Source organism: Perna viridis, chromosome 11 (assembly GCF_037379345.1).
Source record: "Perna viridis isolate PV_CMFRI_1.1 ecotype Kerala chromosome 11, ASM3737934v1, whole genome shotgun sequence".
NCBI lineage: Eukaryota > Metazoa > Mollusca > Bivalvia > Mytilida > Mytilidae > Perna > Perna viridis.
Genome location: NC_142455.1, coordinates 7,282,900 through 7,296,009, shown reverse-complemented (window position 1 = coordinate 7,296,009; position 13,110 = coordinate 7,282,900).

Below are 13,110 nucleotides of genomic sequence, written 5' to 3'. Positions count from 1 at the left end.
AAGAAGTTAAATTACTGGGTGTTACTTTGGATTTTAAATTAAATTTTAATACTCATATTTCAAATATATGTGTTGGTGAAAATTTAACTAGGCTTGGGAAACTAACCATTTATTGTTCTTTCATTTTGTCAAATTTTAGCTACAGCCCTTTGACCTGGCACTTCTGTAGCGAAACAAATTCAGCAAAATTTGAGAAAATTCAAGAACGTGCGCTCCGTTTTATTTATGACGAATTTTACAGTACATATGATTCGCTTCTGGATAAATCAAAACTACCATCTCTGAAAACAAGAAGGATGCGCACAATTGCCTTGGAGACCTTCAAAATAATTAATAAAATGAGCCCTTGTTTTATACAGGATTTAGTCGAAATAAGAAATAATTCTTATAATTTCAGGTATGTAAAAAAAGCATTGGTACCCCAGCCCAGAACTACAGCATACCGTAAAAATTCTTTCAGGTACGAGGCAGCCAATTGATGGAACGAACTACCAAATTCGGCCAGAGAGATCACATCTTTTGACCAGTTCATAAACTATATTAATAGCTGGTGCAAAAAATGTTTTTGTAGTTCATGCAAGTTTCATGGTGATCTGCCTCCTGCCTGAGAAACTTAAACGTGTTTCATTTTGCTCTGCTGTCTGTCCCTTTATTTTAAACTCCACAGTTTTAGTTGCCCATGCTTATTTTATATTTTAGTTGCCCTCTTTGTTTTATTATGTTTTGTTTTCTAATATATTATGCTTTATTTTCTGATGTTACAGTGATCACTGATCAGCGTGGCATAGCCACCTGCTCACTGGCATTGTAAGATTAGAAAACATTTGTTTCCACTCCTTTAGTTTGTGCATGCATGTTTTTTTTATTTATTTGTAGTCGGTTAAAGAGCACGTCAGTGCTCGTGTTATTTTATTATTTGTACATATATGCCGACTTTAAATAAAATTTACTTTACTTTATTTTACTTGTTTTCAAACATGAATCTCACTTTGCAAGATTCTTACCTAGAATGCTTCTTTAGCTCAAAGTGAATCAAATAGTGCAAGTTTTGTCTACAAACTTTAAAATATATTCTACCACTGTCACAGTTAGGAAAGCAAATCATGTAAACACTCGGGTCATAAAAAATAAACTATACAGGACACATGAATATTGATAAAATACTAATTGTTTGGAAGAAACTGCAATTGTAAGGCAATGTCAGAAAACATGAGAACACAGTTGATAAAATAACACAAGACAAAGTTGGGACATAAACGGAAAACATTATATAGAATCCATGACCAAATTAAAAGACAGAATAAATACATATGTAACCATGCCGTCATATTCTCAGAAAAACTAATCGCTTTACCTTAAGAAGTTCTTCACTTATTAAGGAAAAGAAAACAAAAGTTTATTTTATAGCAGATTTTTATTGTTTTGAGTACGAACGTTTCATCCTTTTTGGTGATTATTTTCTCAAAGTTCTTAGACTTGGTAATTGCACTTATTTTCCTGGTAGTTGTGTCCCTCGACCAGAACACGAATCTTGTCTTTAGCTTTGTCTTTACAAGTTTGTGTACAACAAATCCCATCATCTGATTGGTCAGTTTCACATCCGGTACAAGGGCGATCAGACGAAAATTTCTTGGACAGTTTTTGGCAACAGTGCAGGACATTTCTGTAGTATAGTAGAAATAAAACATAAATTAATGTATTACAATTGTTTGATTTTTAAAATTACTCTTCTGAAACAGGGTTATGTTCCTATCGTCTTAATACATCTAGCCATTTTACTGAAACGTGTCCAAACTTATCATAATAAAACATTTATAAAAAAAAATAATACGCTCCCAAAGGGAGCTTTAATGGTTGTATTATCAACTTGGTTCTGTAAACTTATGGCAAGAAAAAGCATCAATATCCAGTTCATACCTTCATTTTCAGGAGCTTAAAAACAGCATAATGGCAGCTTCATTTGCGTATACTTGTATATATGCGATTAAGAGCCAGAACAGTCTCGGAAAATATTCGCTAGTTTCGATAATTAAATACAAATCGAATCATACCTTTTCCAAAACAGGGTTGGCCATAATAGTCTGCAGTCACAAAAATTGCGAAACGTAAACGGAACAAAACAACACGAAACGAAAATTATCTATAAAAGAAAGAATCAAAAAGAAACAATTCGACAAAATGAATCAAATCGTAATAAAAACATAATTACTTAATACAAATTGAAGCTAAATTGAACAAAAGAAATCTTTTTCGACGTTTCGCAAATTATAAGACCGTGATGTTTACTACTGCCGAACAATTCGACCTAAAGACATTTGGAACCATGACAACCAATAATTCCTTATGAATGTCGGACATTTCGGCCAGTAGACATATCAGACCATGACAATAAGTATAATGCTTTAGGACATATATCATTACAAAATTTACCATTTTTGAGGGTTATAGGAATAATATATCAAATCAGAGTCGACAAAAATTATCAAAGTTGTTTTTTATTAATTAATTTACTCGGAAGCGTTAAAAGGTTTCACCATCATCATATTAGTCATATAATTATCTCTTAATTAATTTATAATCAATTAATTTAAGATTTTAGAATGAAAACAAAATAACACTTACCTGTAAATGTCTGGTCTTAAAATATGAAATATAAATATTGTAACCATGAATAATAAAACGAAAACTAGACAAAAGTATAAGGTATTTAGATATAAACTCCATATATGTATGAAATCAGCCCAAATGCAGTTTTGATATATAGGTCGTTGCGTTCATATCAGAAAGTAAGAGCAATATAAGAACAATAAAGTCGGAGAGGCATATTCATATTCAAAACATATTAATGTCAATAACGAAAAACAATCAGTATGCTTCTAAGGCATTTTAGTCTATTTTTAGTCTATATTTTGAAGGCACATTCAATATGATTATTTACCTGTTGGATATTATAATGTGCAAAAAAGAAAATCAATTAGGACTTACCAATCCAAACTACGTACTCAATTCGGAGTTAAATACGACAAATGCACCATCTCCAGCACTATGCCATGTTATACATCAGTATTCGAATTTTCCATTTGAACTCGGACTCCTTCAAAGATATTTAAGTCCGTGATTAATTGAGTAATTTTTACTGATATAAAGGCTTACATGTACGTGTTAAAAAGACCATTTTATAAAAAAAAAACTAAACACAAATTGACACATCACTAGTTAAACCAGACTCAATTTAATTGCAGCATATTATATATAATCTAATAGGTTAAGAATTTAGACTTATTATGTGTGTACACTTATGCATGTAAATTAAAGTTAGAACTTTACTATACGTCAAAGAGCATATATGAACTAAAGCATTCTCTACCTTTTTACTAAATACTGTCCGTTTCTTTCTAAACACACGGTTTCAGTTAATGTACCTCCTAAACTAATTTTCAGTTGATAGGCATTTGGGAATGTTGCTTTGGCTTCAGAGGCATCGTTATAGAACGTCTTTCCTTGCCGTACACATGGCCAACTACAGAACGCACTAATTGTAGTAAGAACTGTATTTTAAGTGTTTTGTTAAACTTGTTTGTAAAAACGGTTTTCATGTTTTTGATTAATAAAACAAAACTCAGGAATGGATTCATAAAATTGTATAAAATCAAGAAGCAAGTTGTTTTTCTCTAATACACAAGAAAGTAGTTATTTCATATTTGACTTGAATTATAATATATATAACTCAAATAAGGTATTGACCATCATTTCCTAGCAGAACAACTATGCACAAAACAACAAAAAATATTATTATGCAGATTGTTGTTCAAATAACATTTCACTTAGTACAAATACTTTTATATTATTTCCACGTCATTTTAACGCTATTTTATATTAATTAAGAATTGTACAACGATACTTTGTTGTTCTTTAATGTTATTGTGGTTTTTAGGGAAACAGGTTTTGATCTATCAAGCAAATATATTTACAAATAGAGAAAAAATACAATCAGACGTCGTTATTTGCAATCATTAAAGATGGGGTTTGGCTTTCTCTTGCATTATCGTATTATAAGTTTAATTTCATTCCTCTTTTATGAGTACTAGCAGAGTAAAGTACTATTAACATCTACCGGAAAAGAATTTAAGACCTCTATACACTCATTTGCACTGATTAATGAATCATCAGTACTTATAAGTAAAACATGTTTACAACAAAATAGAGAATTGTAATTTCTTGTCTTATACCCGTATTAAATTTCTTGTCTTATACCCGTATTAAACACCTGGGTGCTAACAAGAAATAGTATTTGTAACCAAACAATGAAGTTTTCTTAACAGGCTGTAAAAATGTAAAAATTAGGCAGATCCTATGATATGATTGGCACATGTTAATTTTTATCCCACTGAATTTTTTCCCATATTCATACACTTCTGTAGTAAATTTAAAATATGATTTTAATGCACACATTTTCAGGTGTATTTTGACTACTTTTGATCAACATTCCTAGAATGATAATGCACTTACAATGCATAAATCAAGATTCAAGGTGTTTTTTGGTCCTACAAAGATGGGTAGCCATTTGACCTGGAAGTAATAAGACTTTTCGTATGTCATTAAATTATCTCCCTTTAATTTTTTTCTATGTGAATAAAAATATCATAGTGTTTCGTTATCAATTGATTGTTTAACATATATTGACAAATTTCTTTTATTATAGATTAAATATATTGTTTTTTCCAGATATTTTTGGTATTGGAATAGTGTGTTATTCTCTAACATATAAGTTTAGTTTGTAAAATATTTGGCTAAAGAGGAAGGGGAATAAAAAATGAAAGATACATTGTAGGATGTTCTTCCTTATTATATTTATATGTTTTTTTTTCTTCTGCTGTTACGCTTGTGTATACTAGCAAGTTTGAAAGAATGTCATATTGTATTTTTGATCAATATTGGTTAGTAACTGATCTATTTTTGTAAGATAGAAGATGAGAGTTAAGATGTAAAGATTTCATAAATTAAATGTTTGTTTAGTTAAAGACCCTGGAAAGTATTATCCATCTCATTTGAGGTGACATTATATAAATAATAAAAACAAACATTGGGGGATAAAGCACTTTGTTACCCTGAGAAAATCGTTGTCACCCCAAGGCGATTTTTTTAGTACTTTAATTGATATGTTATGTATATGATTGGAATGTTTGTAATTTTGTGCTGAAATTGAGGCCTTATTTGGCGAAAGGCAATGATGAACCTTCAAATTAATTAAACATAACCGAATTTAGGGGTCTAAATTTATTTATGTACCATTCTTTAACCTTTAATTTTAAGTGTCAAAGTTTCCAGCAACGCTGTTAAATTTAGAGCAGTCTATTGTTCTATAATTAGTTTTGTTACCAAATAAGTTCATTAGCGAATCAGACAGATAGCTCTACATGTATCACGTGCATAATTAGCCTCATTCGCAAAAATTTTCCACATCAAGAAGTCTTATTTAATTTTGCTTGGAAAAATGCTTCAATTGATTACGACGACTTCGCTGTCTGTTGATATGTATTATTAATGATATTTGGAACATAATTGTAACGTTTTGTGGATGAATAATCAAAGAATTCGCTAAATATACCAATCCTGTTCCTTATATTACGTAAGGTGCATCGAATGTGTACAATTTCATAGTTTACCATAGTTTGGACCATTTTATTCATATTTTAATATTATTTTAGGACTAAGCAGTTTTTTTTTATACACTTAACGATTTTTATATGCACGACAAAGTTCGGATTATATTGTGTTATTTCTGATGCATTGCGTTACGTAATCTGTTTATGGTAGTAGCTGAATTTTCACGACATTTTTTGACGGAAGGTGGCGTTATAATAGTAACCGGATATGTTGTGTCATGGACTCTGAACTAAACGTCGTTTTATTTACTTTATCATTTTCAAAACCAAGCGGCCTCACGTCTTGTGTCTTGTGATTCCACACTGGGCATCATATTTTTACAAAGTGGAGGAAACGACGCCTCCACTCAATCTAGATCAGCTCAACAATTGTTATTGACATTTTTTCCTTGGCCCTATACTGTGTTCATGATCTTCAGATTCGCTCGGTTGTAACTTGGCAACTTATACCTCACTGTGAAGAGGGGAGTTTTCCTGGTAAATATCAGAAAATAAAGGACATTCACGATTTATTATCAAGGAAAATTGATAAAGAGAAGAATGAAAACTTAAAACTTTGGCACCACCGTGGGTTTTGGAAAAACTTAGAATTTGTGTGCCATGATGGAGTTCATTTGAACCATTTGGGGATAAGGAGTTATTTTAAAAGTGCGCGGTCTGCTGTTTTATATGCAGCAACTCATCGATATCCTACTAGTAGGTATATATGTAAATTTGTATGATTTTAATTACGATAGTGCTCACAATGAGGGTATGATTGTTATAAGCTAAGCATCATGTTAATTCCTCACAGTGTGAGTCTGCTTACAGTTTAGGCTTAGTAATGTTAAAATACTTTGTCTCACAGTGTGAAATTGCTTACAGTGTAGATAGCAACTTGTTAATTAATTATCTCAAAGAGTGTGAGACTGCTTACAATATAGGCATTAGCAACTTGTAAATTAATTATCTCACAGTGTGAGACTGCTTACAGTGTAAGTATAGTACATATACATGTACATGTATGTCTATTATTAATTATCTCACAATGAAAGACTGCTTACAGTGTAAGCATAGTACATATACATAAATATTTATTATTAAGTTTCTCACAGTGTGAGCCTGCTTACAGTGTGAACTATCGTAACTGGTGTTTTTGGTCATCTCACAGTGTGAGATTGTTTACTGTATAAGCATAGCACGTGTATGTACAAATGTATAACATCTCCGTGTGCAACTGCTTACAGTGTAAGCATTTCCATAATATATTATTTACTCTCTAGAAAGGTACATTGTACTGTAGACAGAAGAGAAGCAGAGAACGAAAACATGATCTTTCATTTCATATTTTATTGCCATACCTGTCCCATTGCATATTCATGATTTCTTATGATGAGTTTAATACACTCACTGTGTGAGTTCAGTTGTATTGGTACATTTTAAAATATTCATTTACGATGCAACACAGCTTGAATATTCGTGCAGAAATCATGTACAATGTATATGTACATGCACACACATTATTTGCATGTATAAATTCAAAGGTGCATAAGAACGTACATACATGTAGATATAATATCAGCTTGTAATGTTCTGTTTTAGGTGCCCATCCAAGATACATTGATTAAAAAAAATGTGATTCAGTATTTAAAGAATGCCATGGAGTAATAAAAAGCAAACAAAGTCAGCTTCCTTAGCTGAGGAGCCACCTAAGAAAAGATAAAAAAACATCGATTATACCTTATTAGCAGAAACAATTTGCCAACAAAATGAAGAACAATCTGCCCAAAATCTTAATACATGTGTCATACTGGTTAATGCAGAACCATGAACTTTAATAAACAATGCTGTGGAGGTACATGTACAGTCCTTAACTGGCTTAGACAATCTAGGTCGACATACATGTAATAGCAGTGAACCATCAGTACAAAATATTGTCAATGAAATTTTTTCAGGTGAGCCGCCATTAAACTCTGTCAATATGCAATATGCACCCCAAATCAAAGTGTCTGATGGTAACCCATTAGGGTCCACTATATCCCAAAAGGTGAAGGAAAAAAATTGGGCCAATGAATTTATTGAATTGAATATGCTTTCACCTCATTATGAGTGTGACCGGTTTTCACTCTATATACATATACTACAATCTTCAAACACGCATGTGGTTCACCTTCCAGCATGTAAACGGTCATGCTTTGTCAAACCAGTTTGTTACTGAACATCTGCACAAACTTGTTACATTTTTAGGTTTAGACCCATCAGATTACAAAGGCCACAGTTTTCGAATAGGGGCCGCTACCCATGCAGCCAGTAAAGTATATTCAGAGCAATACATACAAAAAAATGTTCGTTGGAATTCAAATGCACTGCAGCGGTACATACGCATTGACACGCTTTCTTTGGGCTAAGTGATACATATTTAGCATGAAAGGAGGCCAGGATTTGCCTGCTCCTATGTTTCTGATGTACATTTAGTTAAAGTGGTTATATTTCTTACTAAGTAGTACATTGTAGTTAAATGTTATAGAATCATCAGAAAGATTCAATGTCACTTTGAGGCCAGGATTTGCCTGCTCAATTTCTCTTGACCACAATTATACCAACAAGTGAGGCCAGGATATGCTTGCTCACTGTTTTTCCTTATGTTAAGTCATAGTTTTTGAAATAACATGTATGTACATGTACAATGTACATTTTGTCTTAGTTGTCACATGCTACACTTAAATTTACATGGATATGCAATTATTGAAATGATCTTTTTTTTTACAATGACTTCAGTTATTGTAATCCCACTTTTGTTACTTAAGTTCATGTATATATTTTCTATCGTTAGGAAGCACTAGTCGTGATCAGGATTTGCCAGCTAAGTTGACAATCCATTTAATTTGTCTGTTTTTTTTTATATTTTTTTTTGTATAATGCATATACAGCTAAATATTCGTGTTGGCGGCTCACCACCCACTCTACATTTGTATCATATTTACACATGCTCTATACAGGTCTTTTATAAATTGGGGATTTAAATTCCTCCTTATTTAATGACGACTAAGGGTCTTACAAATGTTTCCTAAGTTGGCGTTTGTTTCAAAAATTTTTTAAACAAATATTTTTGCTTTGGCATTTTTTGTATGCCACCTTATTTATGGGATGACTGTGTTTGAGGGAGCTTACTAAATTTTTAACTGATTTTCCAATGTTGAGTTAGATCCCTTTGTCTGTAAATAGTAGTTTGCTTCATTTTATTTAATAAATGACATTTTGATCGGAATATTGTTATCATTGTCCACATTTGAGCAACAAATTCATAGCCAGTCATTTATGGAACATTGGAGGATATTTGAAATATAAAAAAAAGTAATATATTGCCACTGAACTTTATCTCAAATGGATCTAGACAATTCTTTATGAATTGGTCGTTTTATGTACTTCCTAGATGGCTAGATGTTTTGCAATATCACATTATGGGACAATGTGATATGAAGTAGTAATTTGAAAAATTCTCAGTTGGGATTAGTTATTGTTTGAATGTGACGCATTGTCGATAAACTCTGATTTGTCGAAAGTGACGGTCTGGTTCGTTTATTATGACCTTGAAATTAAATAACTTCAGCAGATATTTTGCAATAATCAATTTTCACTTGTTATGAACTTTTAAATATATAATACCTATTTGCAGAAAGGAAAGACTTGTTAAATATTAACGACTGCTATTTCCAGCGCTTTTTACTTTTGGAGAAAGTCACAGTTATCTATGAACAGTTTTATAACATTATTTATCCATACAACAGACGGACAATTTCGTCTAATTCTCGTATGACAGGAGATTTAAAGGCGCAAAATAGTCTCATTTAATCAATATCATTGATGTGAATGATAAGATTCTGAAACGTACACTATTGCGTTCGAAGGACTGAAATAAATTATCATAGTCCTGCACAATGGACTCACAAAAATCATCAGATAGTAGTATGTACCTCAAGATGATAAATTTACTGTTGCTCTCATGACAATTCAACAACGGTATACTGTTCTATGAAATGGTTTATTATTCTATAATAGTGTAGATTTCAAATACCTCAGACATATAATGTGTTACCACTACATTTTGCCACATATCAGAATCAATGACCTACTGTACGTTTGATTTCTAGACAGGCAAACTGTTATGACAGACATATTATTGAATATTAATGATTAAAAACACTTCAAACGACGCGTATAAGCAAGATCAATAAAAATGACAGTTTTGTTACTTTTTTACGCAAAAAAAACCTTTCTTTTAAATTTCGATATATCAAGCAAAAGCTGTCACTTAAAATCACACAACAATGATTATTTTTTTTCATTGATTTTTGTATATTATCAGCTTTTTTCCACTTTGAATATGCTGTAATCACCCTTGATTTTTTTCATTTCTTGAAATTTCAGAAGGCTGGAATGAGTCAAACATTATGTTAAATATAGATGTACAGGTTTTCGACTTCATAACATCGACCTGAGACGATTATTAAGACATATCCTATTATTCAGACCTACCAATAAAATTGTATTTGTATTTTCGCCGAAATACTGGGAAAAAAATCTTCTTCCAATTTATAAAACACAGGAAATGGTCATCGACCTATTTAAAGAGTTATGACGCCATCTTTATCACCTTGTTTTAGTCTACAAATAGATAATAAAGTCTGTATATTTTCTAGACATTTTTTAAGAAAACGCGGGCAGCACAAAGTGCGGCATGGCATATGTAACATAATTAGCTCAAATTGAATTTAATGAAATGTATGCATTTGGCAAACATTGACTTTTATTAGTTTCCGCTATTTTTGTTAGCGTCTCAAGGTATACAAAATCTTTGACCGCCAAAATATTGACCAATAATAAATCAGATGAGTTTTTAAAGATGTTAAAGAGTCGCATTTACCTCAAATTAAGAATATAAAAACATATACAGAAAATATAAGAAAAATATTGAAATGGCTGGAAAAAAGTGCTCGCCTTTGGTATGTTCGATAAAGTTATTGATTACTAGAATTTTTTTATGTCAGATATGGGCCAAAATCATCTAAAGGCTAGTTTTTTAAACTCGCCTTAAAATAATCCTGCATGTTGGGGAAATTGTGTCACTATCAAATAAGCCGAGAAAAATAACGTCCTTATGTTTAAGGGGACTTTCTACACTAGACTAGTACATGTGGTATACGATTACACTTTTTTTTAGAAACATTAAGCCAGTGAGAAAAAAAATGAGGATAACGGATTTCATATTTTTAGCTGATTTAGAAATCATTTGAAACTTAGATACAGACATTTCTTAAAAATCTATACACATGTATAATATAGACTTTGGGCGAATCAGTTTACTTCAACCACTTCGTCTATTCAACTTAACGACAATACCATGAATGTTTTGAGTTTCTAAAAAGAAAAACAACTACTTTGTATAAATGTACATGGTCTCAGATAAAAATAGTGTTATGAAACATTGGATATGCATGTACGTCAAGAGAGTATGTCTGCACAGATCTTAATAACGATTTAAGTGCGTAATAATCAACAAAGGTGCCTTTGATTGTAAAAACAAAAATAATAAAATTAGACATTCTTCTTTTTTCCTTACATTCATGCAGGGAAATCTTGAAATGTATCTATTGTAATAACACAAAAAAAGACTATGTATAATGTAATTACAGTACATATGTTTTCATTGGAAACGAGATTAGACACTACAGATGGAAGTGGCTCATTTATCATTGAGTTGGTCTACTACTTACAGTTAGTGTCGCAAGATAGCACTCGTCTGATGGCTGACGCGAAATTACTCCTGGAAACACGTGTACAACGCACCCAAATTCACAAAATCTATTTAAGATTGTTCTTTTTTTTTTGTACTTTTTGCTTTCCGGGAGATCTGTTTTTAAAAAAACTAACATTAGCTCAAAACTATTACGTTGGTAATATTGTTATTCGTTGTGCATTTTTTTTCTGTAGATTACGTCGATTTTCGTCTTTAATGAATAGTTTTACTTCATTTATTTTAGGGGCTTTTACAGCTTGCTTTATGTTATGGGTGTTGCCCATCATTGAAGACCGTGTGGTGTCTTGTAATTATTTAATTGTTATTGGTTGGCTTTTGGCATTTGGTGGATCGCTGTCTCGTAGGTAGTCATACCACATCTCATAGTTTTATTTTAGAATTGAACAAATTTATTCTTGCCAGAAACCGTGTCCGATATCTCGCGTATACTGCAGTAATTTGTACAGATTGGAAATAAAGTCGTGAATGTAAATCGTTTGCTTTACGCTGATAACAAGCCACTTTAACGTTTTCAAAAAACAAGCGTAAAGCACAGTTTTTCCTATTGATCAATAGTAAAATTACCGTTCTGAAAATATCAAAACTGGTTGCTATGGGATACTGGTATTCCTTGTTTTCCTTTACTAGTTTATCACTTTCTGTTTTGATAGACCATCCCACCGTAACGTCGACAAAGTTCGTGAACAAAAACAAAACTCAGAATCTCGTTAACAGCATAGACGCATTGCGAAATGATAACGTCCAGAACAATATACACAAGAACAATAGTTAGATATGTCTTCAAGAAGTTTTCATTTTTATTTATTTTTTTTTTATTTTTGGGGGGTTCATAATACTTTTAAAGTAATGAAAAAAAAACACTGTTATGGTGTCCTTTTGCTTTCAAGGCTTAATACAAAAAGTAAATAAATACAATTTATGTTTTCAAGATTTCCATTTTAATTTGGTTAAAGTGTCTGAATATGTTCGAGCATTACTGAAAGATAATGTTTATAAATTATACTTTTATGAAATGTCTCCCCTTTTCAAAATACGATTGAAAAGTATTAACAAAAGGACATTGATGCGGAAATTTTTTAGTAAAAATGTAACGATATAAAATGTTATGGTACAAGGTCGTACTGACAGGTTTCCTTATTTGACTGTCACATAATATTTATTTACAAACAACTAGTAACAATAATACAAAGTGAGCACTGAGTTTGGGTGGAAAATCTTGGTGTAATGTAAGAATAATCAAGGGAACCAAGGCCATAGGGCAATCAAAAGAATGCAATCCAGAGACAAAGACCAGAGACGGAAACCAGACACACAAAACAAAGAACACAAAGCAACCAATATCATATATACAAAGTAACAACAGCAAATGAGCAACTCGGACTCCACTAAAAACTGGGAGCATAGACAAGGTGCACCGGTAGGGTAGGCGTCCTCTGTTTTTTTGTTTTTTTTTTCAAGAAACACCCGCCAAGTTGTAAATTATAGATGTTTGACATATACACTTTTTTGTGATCAAAGGTATCGTGCTATATATCTCAGTGTAAGATACTCATATCTTGTAGTAAACTAGACTTGATGCACTTTAATATCTAAGTAACCTTATTGTTTGTTTTACAATGAAGTGATTTTTCTCACTGTTAAGATTGT